Raw genomic sequence first — 17,820 nt, forward strand, 5'->3', positions numbered from 1 at the left:
AGATGTAAGGAGACACAGTTCATTGTAGGTGGCGTCATTCCCTAGGCTGGGCCCCAAACTGTGAGAATAGCTAGCAAAAAATGTATATATTCTCTTTGCTCTTGATGGAGGCCATGACTCGCAGCTTAACTTCCTGTGTCGACTTCCCCTAAGTGACCTATAACCTGGAATTGAAAGATGAATAAACTCTTTCTCCTCAAGGTTGCTTTCTTTTTCAAAAGTTTCTATCACAGCAACTAAAATGAAACTATGGCAGAGACCTAAATGTGACCAAAATATCTGACAGAACCATCAGGAACAAGGACTTCTGGCTGGTGGTTACAGACGGTTTAATCCATGGTCTGTAACTGGTCTTTGCTACTTTGAGGATTATTCTTTTTCCCACCCTTTATCCTCTCAGTTTCACCTCCTAACACTAGATAGGAGAGAAACCAGGATAGAGGGAAGAGAGGTCCCTGAATCTGTTTTCTTTCCTTTTGTTTCTTCTTTGACCATGGCTACTAACAACCTGCAACCAACCTTCCCCTCTCTTGGCCCTCCCATTTGTGAAAAATTCCTGGAATTCTAAATATCACACAATCACAAAAAATCCCAAGGCAATTCAGGGTGAGCTGCTGCGGACACTCTGCAGCAGCCCACATCCCCACACCTGGGATTAAAATAAAAGCACGTTCTTATATTCCTATGTTTTTTTTAAAGAAACCAAAATTCCTTCTCAAAAATGTCACTCCATTTTCCCTTCTATTTTAAGCCATTAACTGTGCTGTGTGTAGCAGGAAATTATAAACAGAACATTTCCAACAAAATAAGCACTTTTCAGCTCAGCGGCCAAGTTTTTCAGGAGCCCTCTCTTGCTTAACTCTAGTTCTTTATCAGTTTTGATGGCACCCACAGCTCTCCATTTCTTGAGGAAATATAAACAAATCCACGTTCCCAATGGAACACTTTTGCTGGGATCCATTCTAGTGTAAACACATCCTTCTAGTATATAAGCTGATTTAATTTTTCTATAACCAGTGTGTCTTAGCTGCTGTTATTTTTTTTTCTAACTAACATTCAGAAAATTTAAAGTTAGCTGAGCGCTATTGATTCTGTCTCTGAGGGTTCTTTTTTTATTTTTCCTCTTTATTTTATAAGCATTTCCTTTAAGGTAAGATTATATGTTTCTACAACTGCTTGTCCTGTAGGGTTGTATGGTTTACCAATAATGTGTTTGATACTATAATATGCAAAAAATTGTTTCATTTTATTAGAGAATATGCAGGAGCATTGTCAATTTTAGTTTGTAAAGGTATCCCCAAGACAGCCAATACTTCCAATAAATGTGTAATTAGGCAATCAGTCTTTTCAGAACTCAAGGCAGAAGCCCATTGAAATCCTGAATGTGTCGATGGTATGCAGGACAAACTTTATTTCTCCAAATTCTGCAAAATGAAACACATCCATCTGCCAGATTTCACTTCTTTTGGTACCCTTGGGGTTAACTCCAGTGAGTAATGGGGCTTGATTATATAAGGAACATGTAGGACAAGTTTTTATAACTTACTTAGCTTGTCTACAAGTAATGGAAAAAAGACTTTCTAAGCTTCAGTTGTTTGCATGACGCTTTTCGTGAAATTTTGAAGTTTTTATTAAACTTCCTACTAACAACCGGCCAATTCCATTTCCTTGTGCTAATGGGCCTGGAAGACTTGTATGTGAATGAATATGAATATGAACATGGCTGATATAATGGATAATTTTTATTCCTGATTGTCTGTTGCAGCTGTTTCAATAACAAGGTTAATTCTGAATAATCAACCATAAATCCAGCAGTTTCTATATGCAGAACAACCCTTTCTGCATATTGAGAGTCAGTAATTATATTAAGATATTCAGGAAAATCTAATAATACCATAAGAATTGCAGATAGCTCTGATTTTTAAACTGAAGAATATAGGCTTTGAATATTTTGCTTATTTTGTCTGACTTATAGCAAGCCATTCCCAATTTATTTGCATCAGTATAGAATGTGGATGCTTCAGGAACTGGTGTTCCTTCTACAATACATGGGAGAATCCAATTAGTTCTTTTTATAAACTGAAGGTTTTTGCTTTTAGGATATTTGCTGTTAATTTCCCCCAAAAAAGTTGTTACAAGCTCTTTGCCAATCTTCATTGATTACCCACAATGATGCAATCTGATGGTTTAGTATAAGACACTACAATTTCTATTGGGTCTGTTCCTGATGATTGACATATACTTATTCTTCCTTTTATGATTAAATTAAAAACTTTCTCTATGTAAGTTTTACCTTTTTACTTTGTGTGCTAAGAAGATGCATTCCATAATACTATCTTCCCCTTGCATAATGAGTCTAGAAGGAGACTAAGTTGAAGGCAGGATAACCAAAACACAGTCCAGTTTAGGATCTATGCAATCCAATGTGCAGTCTCTTGTACCAGAGCGCTCTCTCTCTCTCTCTCTCTCTCTCTCTCTCTCTCTCTCTCTCTCTCTCTCTATCTCTATCTCTATCTCTATCTCTATCTTTCTTCAGCTAGTAACCATCTTTGACTGTTTAAGTCCAAATCTCTGGTAACATTTGAAACATCACTTCACTCTTGAATATCTTGAATAGTTAATGCAGTATATAGCCAATTAATATTTCCCATTAATTTTTGAAAACCATTAGGAGTTCACAACTGATCCTCTCTGATCTGTATCTTTTGTGGTTGAATATTTGTTGACTTTTTTCATAACCCAAATAGTTAACAGAATCTCCTCTCTGTGGTTTTTCAGGAGCAATCTGGAAACTCCTTGCATGGCAGAATTCTTTGTGTTTCTTTAAACATTTCTCTAAAGTATCTGTGTTAGAATCAGCCAACAAAATAACATCCACACATAATTGTGATCCTTCTCTCTCCCAGGGTCATTGGCTACCGACCCACAAAGGGGAAAGGAGCAAAGTCAAAGAACAGGGTTTCAGCTAGCCCATGAGTATGACAGAACAGGGTTTCAGCTAGCCCATGAGCATGACAGAACAGGGTTTCAGCTAGCCCATGAGTATGACAGAACAGGGTTTCAGTTAGCCCGTGAGTATGACAGAACAGGGTTTCAGCTAGCCCGTGAGTATGACAGAACAGGGTTTCAGCTAGCCCATGAGTATGACAACAGGGTTTCAGCTAGCCCATGAGTATGACAGAACAGGGTTTCAGTTAGCCCGTGAGTATGACAACAGGGTTTCAGCTAGCCCGTGAGTATGACAGAACAGGGTTTCAGCTAGCCAGTGAGTATGACAGAATGACTACCAGGGTCTGCTTGAGAGAGGCAGCTCAACTTTACTTGTGATGAATCAAGGGTTATATAGTTTTTGGGAGGAGGATAAGGATTTCTATGGTGGGTACATATCATTGGCTGAAGGCTAAGGATGTCTCATTAGCATGGAGAGGCATTGCAAGAATCTCGGGTGATCTCCCAACCCCCAGGTAGAAAAAAGAGAGTCTGCAATTTTGCACCCAGCTCAGGGCTTTCTAGTAATCTCAGATTTCTACCTTAGCAGCAGGGTTTCCTGACATATAATGATAAATAATGGAAGTTGTCCACAAATTATTTCTAGTGGTTGTTGCACAAAATATTGACATAACATTGGACTGTTCGACATTCCCTGTGGAAGAACTTCCCACTGGTCCTTTGTTGCAGGCTGAGCATTTTTATAAATAGGCACTGTGGAAGCACATTTTTCTTTATCCTGTGCATGCAGTCTTTAAAATCCATTACTTCATTGGCCATGCCTTAGGTAATAAAAAATGGAAAGGAATTCCAGGATGGAATACATATGACTTCCTCCAACTAGACTCTTGTCTCCTACCTTCCACCAGTTCACAATTGTGCCTTCGTGCCATGACGGGGTTAATCTGCCTCCCAGGTCTTGGGATCTAATCTCTGAAAACTCCATCACAGACACACCCAGACATGCACATTTCTAACCTAATCATGAATATGACCAAAGCTTCCAGGAAAAGTGTGGCAGGTGGCTCTGTGGTGACGAGCATGTGGCTAGGACCACTCACATCTTCATATGTCAGCAGAGCAGGAGCTGGTGGGCAGGAAGCTGTGCCTGTCTATAGAAGCTCAAGGCCAACTCTTATGAACTACTTCGACCTTGCAGGCACCACCCCCATTGATTCCCCAACCTCCCAAAACAGCACCACCAGCTTTGATCAAGTTCAAAGATGTGAGTCGGTGGTTACATTTGCATTAAAACCAAAGCAGCCTTCTAAGGTCACACTAAGATCCTGACAGGGCTTGATCCCTCCAGCCCTGGTCAACACAATACATTGATCTCTGGCTCTGCTCATACCTGGCTGGCTGCACAGCTGAGGACTTGAAGCATGCTCTAATCTATTTCCTGTTGCTGTGGGAAAAAAAGAAAAAAAAAAAAAACCCTCTGTCCAACAGCAGCTTGTGAAAGGAAAAGATTTATTTGGCTTATACTTTCAGATCACAGTCCATCATAGAAGGAAATCAGGGAATGAACTCAAACAGAAGCCTGAAGCAGAAAGCCTGGGAAAACGCATCTCGGTGGCTAACTCAGGCTCACATTCAGTGAGCCTCCTTATGTAGACTGGGTCCACCTACCCAGGAGGTTGTACCAGTAACTGTGGGCCAGCCCCTTCCACATCAACTAACAGTCAAGACCATCCCCCACAGACATGCCCATGCTCTAATTTCAGAGATTAGATCCCAAGACCCGGGAGGCAGATTAACCCCGTGATGGATTCATGGCAAGGAGGCGCAATTGTGAACTGGTGAAAGGTAGGAGACAAGAGGCCAATCTAATCTGAGCAATCCCTTAATTAAGGTCTAAAGTAACACTAGGCTGTTAGCAATTAAAGCTAAAGAGGAGAGAGTGGGGCCAGAAAGGTGGCTCAGTGATTAAGAGCAAGTACTGTTCTTGCAGAGGACCAGAGTTCAGATCTCAGCCCACAGCACCTGTCACTCCAGCCCAGAGACTCCAGTGTCCTCTTCTGATCCTTCACAGACAACTACACTCATATGCACATACCTACACATGGAAACACAAACATACACATGATTAAAGTACAAACAATTTTTAAAAGTTAAATAAAAGAATCGCCTTCCTTTTTCTCTCCACAATAACTTTCAAAACATCCCATTTCCCAGCTGAGGAAACTGAGCCTTGACTGGTAGTGATTTGTCCACTGTCATACAACTAGCAGCTTCCAGAGAGTGGGCTCTCTGACCTCAGGATATACTTAAGTTTCCTGTGATCCAAAGCTCAGGCATGCCAGGTTTGGATGGCCGAGAATCACGCTTGAAAGACCTGGCAGGCAGTGCTGCTCCTGACCCCCGGGCACTTGGCCTTGGATGGTTATATATATTTCCTTTCTGCATGGAGGGGAAAAAAGATTTAGCATATTTCTGTTTAACTAATAAACATGTGATTCCAAAGGACTCCGCAAGCGATTATTGACTCCAAATAGCACAGAGGCCAGCCCAAGTGGGAGACACAGGAAAGCACTGAGTGGGGCGGAAACATCTGAATTTTATGGCAAACAGGTCCTTCAAAATGTAAGTGTTGCTAGCATGATCCCAGAGGGACGGAAGTGATACCTTCCAAGGCTCTCCCACACTCAGAGGTGCTCTGTATCCCAGAGGACCTGAAGGCTACGGGGTGTGATCAGCCAGAAGGTTGGCCCAGGAGCCGTGTGTATGCACAGGCAGGCATGGTGGCCTCAGCCCCAAGAGCTTGGCAGCTGTATTCTACAAGAGAGGGAAATGTTCCCAGAGCCATCATTACCACCAGAAATGACTTTGTTGGTTTAATAGCTGCACACAAATCACTCTGTGTTTGTTCTGAGGGGGTCAAGGGTGTTTCTATTGGCTGCTGAATCTTCAGCCTCCTCTACCGGTGTCTAGCGCAGAGCAGAGACCAGTTAGTATTCCCTAGTGATACATGTGAGCCACTATCAAAACAAATGGCCCTGTGTTCCCACTGCCACAGGGTAGAAGCCTACAGCCCAGCGTGGTTAACAGTATCTCCTCTACTCATGTTTGATGTTTCTCTGCTTTAAATAACAAATAGTATAGTTCATATCTTTCCCCTAAATCCCAGTTCACTCAGTTCATCAGACTTAGATGCATTCTTTTCCCCCTTTTTAAAAATTGGTTATTTTTTTATTTACATTTCAAATGTTATCCCCTTTCCCAGTTTCCCCTGCTTCAGAAACCCCCTATCCCACCCCCTGCCACCCCTGCTTCTATGAGGGTGTTCCCCCACTTACCCGCCCACTCCCACCTCCCCACCTTGGCATTCCCCTACACAGGGGCATCAAGCCTTCACAGGACCAAAGGCCTCTTCTCCCATTGATGCCTGACAAGGCTATGCTCTGCTACATACGCAGCTGTAGCCATGGGTCCCTCCATGTGTACTCTTGGTTGGTGGTTTAGTCCCTGGGAGCTCTGGGGGGTCTGGTTGGTTGACATTGTTGTTCTTCCTATGGGGTTGCAAACCCCTTCAGCTCCTCCAGTGCTTTCTCTAACTCCTCCACTGGGGACCCCGTGCTCAGTCCAATGGTTAACTATGAGCATCTGCTTAGTATTTGTCAGGCTCTGGCAGAGCCTCTCAGGAGACAGCTATATCAGGCTCGTGTCAGCAAGCACTTCTTGGCATTCACAATAGTGTCTGGGTTTGGTGACTTTATATGTGATAGATCCCCAGGTGGGTCAGTCTCTGGGTGGCCTTTCCTTCAGTCTCTGCTCCACACTTTGTCTCCATATTTCCTCCTGTGAGTATTTTGTTCCCCCTTCTAAGAAGGATTGAAGTATCCACACTTTAGTCTTCCTTCTTCTTGAAGATGCATTTATAATAATTTCTATTGGCTGTTTATTCAGTGACTGATTGATATGTGCCTGTCTTAGTTAGGGTTTCCATTACTGAGAAAAGACACCATGACCAAGGCAACTCTTATAAGGACAACTTTTAATTGGGGCTGGCTTAAAGATTCAGAGGTTCAGTCCATTAACATCAATGCAGGAAGCATGGCAGAGTCCAGGAAGGCATGGTGCTGGAGAAAAGGCAAAGATGTCTGCATCTTGTTCCGAAGACCATCCAGGCAGACATGGCACTGGAGAAGCCAAGACCAAGAGTTCTACATTTTGTTCCTAAGGCAAACAGTAGAAAATTACTATCTTCCAGGCAGAACCTCAAAACCTACCCCCACAGTGGCACACCACATCAAGGCCACACCCACTCCAACCAAGCCACACCCACTCCAACAAGGTCATATCTCCTAATAGTGCTCCTCCCTGAGCCAAGCACATTCAAACCACCTCATTGCCCTGCATACAATTATCTCACTGAGCTCTTTAAGCAACTCTTAGATTTGTATTACGATCTCTGTGTTACTGAGGAAGAACTGAGGCTTGGACTGGGGAGCTGGTTCAGAGCCTAATGCACTTTCTGTGCAAGTATGGAGACAGATGTTCAAATACCCAGGACCTACATAAATGACTGCTCTAAGTATATGAGTTTGAGGCCAACCTGATTTACAAAATGGGGAAAGACAGGAATACATGGAGAGATCCTGTCTCAAAAATTTTTGGATGGACATGTGGAAGGCAGAAACAGAGGAGTTCCATAACAAGCTGGCTAGCAAGGTCACCTGTATCAGTCAACTCTGGGTTTGATTGAAAGACCCTGCCTTAATGAACAAGGTGGGACAGCGATGGAGAATGACATCAACCTTGGGCCTCCACATGCATGTACACATACATACCACATACATAAAAATGTAGGAAAAATAAAAAGAAAGAAAGAAAGGAAGGAAGAAAGAAAGAAAGAAAGAAAGAAAAGAAAGGAAATTGGAACTTAGAGATGCTACAAAGTTCTACCTAGATATTCTCTCTCTCTCTCTCTCTCTCTCTCTCTCTCTCTCTCTCTCTCTCTCTCTCCCTCCCTCCCTCCCTCCCTCCCTCCCCCTCTCCCCACTAAAACCCTACAAGGACAAACCTCAGCTCCAGTTCTGTCGGGAGACTCTGGGCTATTCAGCTCTCCGATAGGGAGCTGTCAACTGCACTCACCCCTCCCTCAAGAGAGGCAGGTCCAAGCCCTGTGAGCATGGCTGAAGCAGCCCTTGCCTGCCCAGGAAGAAGAGGATGCAGGCTGTTGAAAACCAGAGTTTCAATTAATATATGACCTTTCCTTGGTAGGTCTTCCCTCTTCTCCTTTTAGAAAAATGTTCAGAGCTCTAATCACAAGGCACCAATTCCAAGACTCCCCAAGCTTAAGCATCTCAGTGAGTCCCTCATTAAGTCTAATCCTAGAGAAGATGGATACTTTCTGATGACACTTTAAGTAATGGTGGTGCTGTGGGCACTGTTGGGATGGATGTGGTTTGAATAAGTATGGCCCCCAGAGACTCATGTGTTTGAGTGCTTGGCCATAGGGAGGGGCACTATTAGGGGGTGTGGCCTTACTGGAGGAAATGTGGTCTTATTGGAGGAGGCGTGGCCTTCTTAGAGGAAGTCAGTCACTGTGGGGTGGGGCTTTAAGGTCTTAAATGCTCAAGCTATGCCCAATAAGAAATTCATCCAGTCCTCTTCTGCTGCCTATGGATCAAGATGTAGAACTTTGGCTCTCCAGCACCATGTCTGCCTGCAGGCTGCCATGCTTCCCACAGTGATAATGGACTAAACCTCTGAAACTGTAAGCCAGCCCCAATTTAGTGTTCACTTTTATAAGAATTGTCATGGTCATGGTGTCTCTTCACAGCAATGCAACCCTAAGACAATGGATTAGTCTGCCCCACAGTATTCGTGCATTAGAAACTTGGTCCCAGTGTGGCAATGCTGAGAGGTGGGGAGACCTTTTAGAGATGGGTATGGAAGAAAGGAGCATGGCTTCCTGCCTCCACTTCTGTCCTCCTGTCTCACCTTGCAATCACTGCCTCTAGCAGGTTCTCTCATGGCAATGCCATGAAGTGATGTAGCCAAGGAGTCTCACTGGATTCCAGATAAGATCATCCAATCTTAGGCCTTTGGCCTTCAGAACTGTGAGAGGAACAAAAACCTCTTCCATATGAGGCACCCAACCTCAGCAACAGAAAATGGACACTCCTTCAGGCTCCTGGGGCCCTCAGAGGATGGTCTATCAGGAGAATCTTTTTCTGTTAGATTTATGCTCCCCAATAAGAGCTTGAACACTTCTTCAACCAGCATCCCTCTCTACCCTGAACCCTAAAACCTCAATGAGCCAATCATCCCAATAACTCCTAAAACATCATCTCTGTCTACCTGGAGAAATGAGGTCAGAGACCAGTGAGGATCCCATTGGCTAAGAGACAGAGATTGCATAGTGAGACTGGGAGGCAGAAGTGGAGAGGGAGAGCCATGCTCCTTCACTGTCTGCCCAATGCCCCATCTTTAAAAAGGTCTCCCCAGCTCTTAGCATTGCCACACTGGGACCAAGTTTCTAATGCACAAGTACTGTGGGACAAACTAATCTAAAGGTGGATCACAGAAGGATTTCCTAGTTTAGGAAGAATGTTTTCCAGAGAAGAGCTATATGGCCTTCTGGAGTTCTACTCTCTCTCCCAGAGGAGCCTCTGCAGACCTAGTGACCTCCTCAGAAAGGAGACCATGTGACCCCCCTTAGATCTCCAGCAGGGCTGACATCCAAAATCAATCTCACTTTGGCTCCATTGGCAGAGTACTCCAGCTTGTGTGCCAAGGAAGTGGTCGTTTGGCTGGGGTGGGGGCAGTGTGGAGGGAGGTGCTGTTAGTTGGAAAAGAGAAGCCTTGTAACTGCAGCTGGGTCCAGTCATGGCATCAGAGTCTAGAAACCAAAGACAGCATGGGTTAGAGAGAGGGGAAGGAGGCTTATTTAGAAACTACATCACACCATCCAAACTAAACAGGCCATTTGCTCAAGTCCAACTTCCATCCTCTCTCTACTAATTCTGACCCTGAGGAAGAGCTTCCTCCCTTCACAGAGTGGCCCCCTTCTCCATGGGTTCAAAGACGTCTCCGTGATCTTTAGTACCTTAACTACCTTAATCATCTATAGAAACATATTGTCACCAATGTTGCTTTCAGACATCAAGGACAGGCCAAGACCCATCTCCTCTTTGACCTTTCCCAGAACCCACAGCCTCTCTGATAGCTTCCTTCTCCTCCTCCCTCTCCGTCTCCTCCCCCCTCTCCTTCTCCTCCTCCTCCCCATCCCTGGGGCTCAAGCCTTGCAGCTTAACTGATTACTTCCCTGCCACCGTGACCAAATAGCTGACAAACCAAGGAAGAAGGCTGTCTTCTAGCTCGTGGTGCGAGGGACACAGTCTGTCATGGTAGAGAAGGCAGGGCGGCAAGACCCATACCAGTGTGAGTGCAAGGCTGCTTGCTTACATCTGAGCAGGTCAGGAAGCAGTGAGGAGGATGCAGGGGTGCCACTCACATTCTTCCTTTATTCATTTGTATGTATGTCTGTGTGTGGTGTGCTTGTGTAGGTGCACTTTTGGCATGTGTGTGGGCACACGTGTGTGCTTGAGTTTGTGTGTATGTGTAAGCATGTGTGCATTTGAAGGCTGGATGTAGGTGTTAGGAATCATCCTCCATAACTCTTCCACCTTGTTCACTGAGGCAAGGCCTCTCAATCAAACCCAGAGTTCACTGATATGGTTTGTCCTGCCAACCAGCCTGCTCTGGGGAATAATCCTCTATCTCTGTCTTCTGCATCTCTGGGAATCTGAACACGGGGCCCCACTTGTATGGGAAATGTTTTAACTGTTGTGCCATCTCTCCAACTCCTTTTTATTCAGTCTGAGACCCCAGTCCATGGGATGGTGTCACCCACACTGACAGTACATCTTCCTCCTCTGTTACACCTCTTTAGAAATGTCCTCATAGATACACCCGCTCAGAGCTGTATCTCCCAGGTGACTCTAAATCCAGTCAGGCCCACCTTTGAAGAAGTCATCATCATCCTTTTGACCTGGGAACTTCTGTTCCACCCAACAGGAACCATGACTCCTGTGTCTTGCATATGTTCAACTTGTTTCATGTAGGAATCTTGTTTGTGTTCCTGGGGAAACTGTGAGCTCCCCAGAGCCCAGGACTGGGCAGTATATACATTTTGTTTGTGACAGTGAGTGCCCTGTGGTTCTGAATTCTTAAGAACTGTTTAGGTTTTCGGAGCTGCATTGAGCTGAACGGAATTAAAGCCAGACAACAGCAAAGCATGATGCCACCAGGCACTGGTTGGGAAATGGATGGTGGATTCCAATTTCAGGTGAGTCATAGTAGACGGGCCCAGAATGTATGATGATGAATCACACACAGGCCAGTGCCTGTTACAGCAGCTATGCAGATATTGCACTGGCTCAGGCTGTCTGAGAGCTCAGAGAGGAAGAAGAGGGTGGCCTCCAGGCTATTTGGATGAAGAAGTAACACCAACTCACAAACTGAGGCTACTGCCTGGCAAAGCCTCACTGGTCAGGGACCCGGCTCCCAAGGATTGTTTCTTATTAATCCTCAGCAAGAATGGAATGCAAAACATACCCATTCACAGCTGCCGATGGCCCAGACACACAAGGGCCTGGGAACTGCGAGACTTCCCAAGGTCACAGCAACAGCCACAATGCCTCAGTCTTCCACCTCCAAGTCCAGCTGTTCCCAAACCCAAGCAAAGAAATGCAGGTATGATGGCACATGCCTGCCCTAAGGGGGACGAGCCAGAAAAAAGACTACAAGTTTGAGGCCAGCATGCTACACAGTAGAACCCTGTCAAAAGAAAAGAATTTAAAAAGTGAAGTATAAACATTGTGGAAAACTTAATGAGGAAGCAGAGCAATGTCCCTCGTGTGAGTGTGCACATGTGTGTGGGTATGCACATGTGTGGGGATGTGCACATGTGTGTGCATGTCTTCGAAGCTAGGGGATGTCATTCCTCGAGAGTCATGTGATGGCTACTCTTGGTCTTCAATGTGACTATGTCTAGAATTAACTAAAACCCAAACAGTTGGGCACACCTCTGAGGAAGTTGTTTTCTTTCTTTTATTCCTTTTTTTCTTTCTTTCTTTTTCTTTTTCTTTTTTTTTTTTCTTTTTTTTCTGAGGAAGTTGTTTTCTTAATTGAATCATTTGATGTGGGAAGGCCCACTTTTAATCTGGACTTTTTGAGGTGGGAAGATCCACCTTTAATCTGGGCCACACCTTCATCTGGCAGCCTATAGGAAGGACATGGAAGAGGAAGCTTACTCTCTTTGCAGGCTTACTGTCACTCCTGCTGGCAAGCCCATTCCTTCACTGGTGATAGAGTCTACTCTAGGGGGATCCCGGAGTACACGGAAGACTAGCCAAAACATACAGCCTCGTGTACTGACAACCTCTGGAGTCTTGGTAGACTGTCTTCTTAGTAGACAGCCATTGTTGGACTAGCCGGACCACAGCTTACAAGCCGTTCTAATAAATCCCCTCCGTGTGTGTGTGTGTGTGTGTGTGTGTGTGTGTGTGTGTGTGTGTGTGTGTGTGTGTGTGTGTGTTTTCATTCTATTAGTTCTTTTCCTTTAGAGAACACTAATACAGTCCATCCAACCTTTTTTGTAAGACAGGGTTTCTCCCTGGCCCAGAGTTTGCCAAGTAGCTGGCAAGTCCCAAGGATCTGCCTGCCTCTGCTCTTCATTCCTGGAGTCACAGACATGTGCCACCATGCTTAGCTTTTTTTTCCTTTTCTTTTTTTCCATGGATTCTGGGATCAAACTTGGGTCCTCAGGCTTGCAAGGCAAGCATTCCACCAACTGAAACACCCCCCCCCCAGCCCCCTGGACAATATCCCTTTGCAACCTCACTGTGAATTATATAAGGAACCTACTACAAATCAGACAGAACTAGTGGAGGAGTTCATGGTGCCAGTACACAGAGTGTTCATCAGAGTCATGTTGCTTGCCCAGGTTGTTACAGCCACATAACGGGGCTCAACCAACTGTGAGGAGACCCTCATACTGTACGTTCTAGAGCCTGGGAGGCAAAGACCCAAGTGTCAGCATGGCTGCCTTTCCTGAAGCCTCTCGTACTCTTCCCTCTGTGGGCATGTCCTACAGGGACACCAGTCACAAGCCACAGGGAGTCATGCTAACAGCATCATATCACTCAATTATCTCTTCAAAGTCTCCAGATCCAGGGGGTTCAGTGTCCCCACTTCAACATAGAACTTTGGAGAGGGCACATTTTGCCCCGAGCACCCAGTCATGTCTTCCTCTGAACATACTGGTAGGAGTTGTCAAAATGTTCTCCCTCTCTCAAGAGTATGTGGGTTAGTGTGTTTGACCCTTGATCTAGAAGTTACTGTGAAGGTGAGGGGCCCCAAAGTCCAACAGCCATAACAGAAAACAGCCTTGAGGATTCCCCACCCAGAACTCAGAAGGAACTGCCCTGGACTGGTCTAATGACCTTGTCCCATTCTCTCATTGTGCTCCCCCACAATCCCTGTGCAAGTACAGAGCAGTAAGTGGAGAACTTTCTAGAAGAAACAGAGATTCATTTATACCTGTTGACATGGAACAAGACTCCTGGGTTATAGAGTGAAGGGCATTTAACTGGATGTGGTGGGTTCACACCCATGATCCCAGCACTCTAAAGCTCAGAGGTAGAAGCTTCAGAAGTTCAGGGTTATCTGTGACTACATAGGGGATTGAAGGCTGTTCTGGGCTACATGAGGCTCTGTCTTTTAAATTAAAAAAAAGGGGGGGGGGGGCTGAGCGCAAGGCTGAATTGTAAAGAACTCGCCTACTATACACAAGCCCTGGGCTCATGCCCAGAGCGGTGCATGCTGGATACCACAGTGTATCCCACGGTGTGCCCCTTTAATCCGAACCCTGAGAAAACGGAGGCAAAAGGATCAGAAGTTCAAGGTCATCCTCAGGTACACATCAAGTTCAAAGCCAGCCTGGGACACATGAGAAGTTACAGTGAATGAGAAAAGATAGGCTCCTCCACTGGCCTGGACTGGTCCCTCAAGACCTAAGGCCACTAGGGCTGCCACCAGCCCAAGCACCAGCCTGCACTGGAGACAAACAGGAGGAGGGTTCTTTCCGCTGCTTCACACTTTCTTGCTGCAGCATCTTCCTGCAGACAGACAGAAATCTGCCACTGCCTGCCTGCGTTTGGAAACTCATGACAGCAAAGCAAACACAGCTTCCGCTGGGTCCAGACCTGGGAAACCATCTTGTGATTGGTTTTACTTTTTGTTTTCCTTTCTGTTTTTTTTTTTTTTTTTTCTTTTAGTCATAAAGACAGCATGTGAATCCTACTACACAGAGCCAAGTATGTGCTGTTTTTTCAGAATAGACAGAGTGGGATGTGTTATGAACTAAGCCGAAGTTGGGGGAAGAATTGATGAGCAAAACCAAAACAGATTAAAAAAAAAAAAATCCCAGGGCTGAAGAGATCCCTGGGGGGATGGAGGGGTGGTTGAGTGTGTGCTGCTCTCAGAGGGCCCAGATTCAGCTCCCATCACCTAGCTCTCAACTGCTTATAGCACCAGCTCCAGGAAATCCAGTACCCTCTTCTGGCCTCTGTGGGCACAACACATGCACAAATACATACACAGATACATACACATAAAAAAAAAAAAAAAATTCCACCCTCTTGTCAAGAAACTTGAGATGAGGGCAAGTTTGCCTAGATCCTACCAGAGCAACAAACATGGAGGGAACATCAGAAATGCTTCTCTGACCCTGGCTGATTCACCAGACCTCATGCAAATGAGCACATTCCCACCCCCCCCCCGCCCCCCACCTGCACAGCTTTGTGAACAGGGCGGAACTTTGGTTGCCGCTGACTCTCAGGTCAAACAGTCTCAGTCTCGAGGTCTGCATTTATCAGAAGGCCTGGGTTTCATCAGAAGAGGGAGCAACACACTAAAGTGCCCACACATTTCTCATTCAACCCCGCTTCCTCCCACCAGGGGCTTTCCTTTGTACAGTCAGTGGCACCGGTACCAAAGGTGACTCCCCAAACCTGGACATAAAGGTACCTTTGCTTCCTGCTGAGGCAACAGCATGATCCAGCCCCAGGGCCTTCACAGCATTGCCCAGTGAAAACTATGGAGGATTCAGGAGGGAGACTGAGCCCAGTAGCTTGATCTAGCTATGACAACACACGTTCCCCACAATGTCCAACTACGTGAAAACTCAGAATAGGTCCAGTTAACCACTTCAGTGCTATCCGGGCACTTAGAGAGGAGAAGTTTAGGGCTGGAAAAATGGTTCAGCCAGTAAAGTGTTTGCTGTGTAGGCATAAGGATCTGAGATCAATCCTCAGAACCCATGTTTAAAACAATTTTTTTTTCATTTTAAAAAAAAAATGGATGAGGTAAGACACACTTGTAATGCCAGAGCTGGGGAAGCAGAGACAGGAAGATGCCTGGAGAATTTCAGATTAGTGACAGATCCTATCTCCAAATAAAATAAAATAAAATAAAAACCAAGGTAGAGCTAGATGCCTCCATGAGTAAGGGCACTGGCTGAACAAGTCTGACAACCTGGGTTCAGTCCCGGGAAGCCATGTGAAGGTGGAAAGAGGAGACTGACTCTACAAAGTTATCCTGCCTCCATGAGTGTACCACGATGCCGGCACACACACACACACACACACACACACACACACACACACACACAAACGCACACACACACACATTCACACACATATACACAAAACACAACTCACATAGGGTGAGAATATGTGAAATTTCATATGTAGAAAGCAGTGTGCTCTGAACACATGCCAATAAGCAGTGTGCCTCTCTGCTTATGAGCTCTCAGGAAAGGGGCCTTCTCAGGAAGGCTTATGAACCCCATAAGCCTTCCCGTCCCTTGCAGAGGGCTCCCACCAGGCTATTCCACACTGACTAGGGGACTACAGGTGACTGTACTCTCCCTTGAATGTGGACTTCTCTGCCACAAGGCCAAGGATAATGTTTAATATCCACAAGGGTTTAATCAAAGGGTTCATTCTCGACCCCATGTAATCAGAAGGAAAGGATTCCTAAACAGAGCTAACATCCGTGCACTTAGACATCCCAGCAACATGACTGGCTTTCAGAAGTCTGGAACACTAATGGGCTCGGAAAGCAGGGGATGGGCAAAGCCTCTTCTGCAGTTGCCTCCAGTTCATTTTTCATTCATTAAAGAAAAGCCGCATACTGGCCAAACTCAAGAGTGCTATTATCCTAATTGGGATAAAAGCCCAGACCTAATGCATGTTAGCCCTAAGGAAGGAGCAGAACTGGATGAATCAGCCTGACTTGTTGGGATAAGAAACTGTGGAAGTGTCCCAGACCTGGGCAGAAGTCCCAACCCTACAAGAGAACAGGTAAAGAGAACATTCTACCAAGCCCAACCTTCCTGCTATGTCCAGCCCCGGCCCCGGCCCCATGTATAGATGAGGTGGATGGCTGAACCCCTGTCCCCCCACCCCCCGTGAAGTCTTTCAGAAAGCCATCACAGGAGGAAGGGCTGGGAAAGGCCTGACTGCACAAGCCAGAAATATAAAAAGCAGTGACTGGCTAAAACAGAGGGAACCAGGAGCTCAAGAAGAAGACACATGGGAAGAGAAACAAGGAAGAAAAAGAGTAAAGCAGAGTCACCTCCAAAGACTCATCCCGACAATTGGTGGCAGTTTTCTACATCATGGCTGATTCCAGAAACCATGAAGGCCAATATCCTTCAAGTCTCCCTCGAGCGCCCCCCCCCCCCCATGGATGAGCACTTTGTGCAGCTATGAAGCCCAACGGCATCATTCTCTAAATTAGCACACCCAGGAAAAGAGAGGCAAACCTTTGAGATGGTCCAAAACCTGCCACTTAAGGTTGACTCATTACAACCTCCTACAGACAGGTGGGATGGAGAGTCCTGACTCAGTCTTCCTCACTCTGGAAACCAGGCTTCTTGACACGGAAGGACTCCTGGCTTCCCCAAGGCAGCTGACCAAGGACTCATCTCAGAGGACTCTACTCGGAACTACTGAGCCCCAAACTTCACATCTTCAGCTCTCGGTTCTCAGCGCTCTCACTGTAGAACATTGGTTCTCAACCTGTGGGTCCCAATCCCTTTGATGGATGAGCAACCTCTCATGGGGGTCCAATACCAGATGTCCCAACATCAGATATCTACATTACATTACTACATTACATTACAACAGTAGCAAAATTAGTTATAAAGTAGCAGTGAAATAGTTTTATGGTTGGGGGTCACCACAGCATGAGGTGCCAGCATTAGGAAGGGTGAGAAGCCCTGCTGTAGAATAAGGACTATAGTAACCATGCCGTGACCTGAATGCCATCCTGTCAAAGAAATCAGTGCATTGCTTTTGAATTCTGCCTCAGTCAAGTTCTCAGGACACAGGCATAATGAAGCCAGGTTCTTTCTAGACTCTAACCTGCACAGGTTCTAGCCCTGCATCACCTCTTTGTTCCCTTCTAAATCTCATGAGCTGGGCCTTTATTGTCTGCATTTCTCTCAGTATTCTGGTCTCCAAACTCTCACAGAATGGTCCATCGCCTCTGCTTACAGTATCGTAGGGCTTCCCTAGCCCACGGCTCCAAACCTGACCATACCTTCCGCAAGCCAGTTCCTAAAGCCCAGGGGCACATGCTCAGATTTATTTCATCAGCCAGTCCTCAGTACCAATATTCTGTACTGGTTTTTCATTGCTATGTTAAAGTATTTGATGAAAGAAATAAAATAAAATAAAAAGAAGAAGGGTTGGGTTTTGTCTCATAATGTGAGGGTGCTGTCCATGGCTACAGAAAGGCATGGTGGCAGGCAGC

At 45.6% G+C, this 17,820-nt stretch overlaps 1 long non-coding RNA gene across 1 annotated transcript; it reads right to left on the reverse strand.

The window, feature by feature from the left end:
• Window positions 1-7,000: 7,000 nt before the first annotated feature.
• LOC143443623 (uncharacterized) lies at window positions 7,001-11,771 on the reverse strand. The gene is made up of 4 exons (XR_013112759.1): window positions 11,554-11,771; window positions 9,692-9,835; window positions 8,012-8,164; window positions 7,001-7,164 (listed from the first exon to the last, which is right to left on the reverse strand). It is a non-coding gene; the product is annotated as an uncharacterized LOC143443623 (long non-coding RNA).
• Window positions 11,772-17,820: the final 6,049 nt, after the last annotated feature.

This window comes from Arvicanthis niloticus, chromosome 9, assembly GCF_011762505.2.
Source record: "Arvicanthis niloticus isolate mArvNil1 chromosome 9, mArvNil1.pat.X, whole genome shotgun sequence".
NCBI classification, from domain to species: domain Eukaryota; kingdom Metazoa; phylum Chordata; class Mammalia; order Rodentia; family Muridae; genus Arvicanthis; species Arvicanthis niloticus.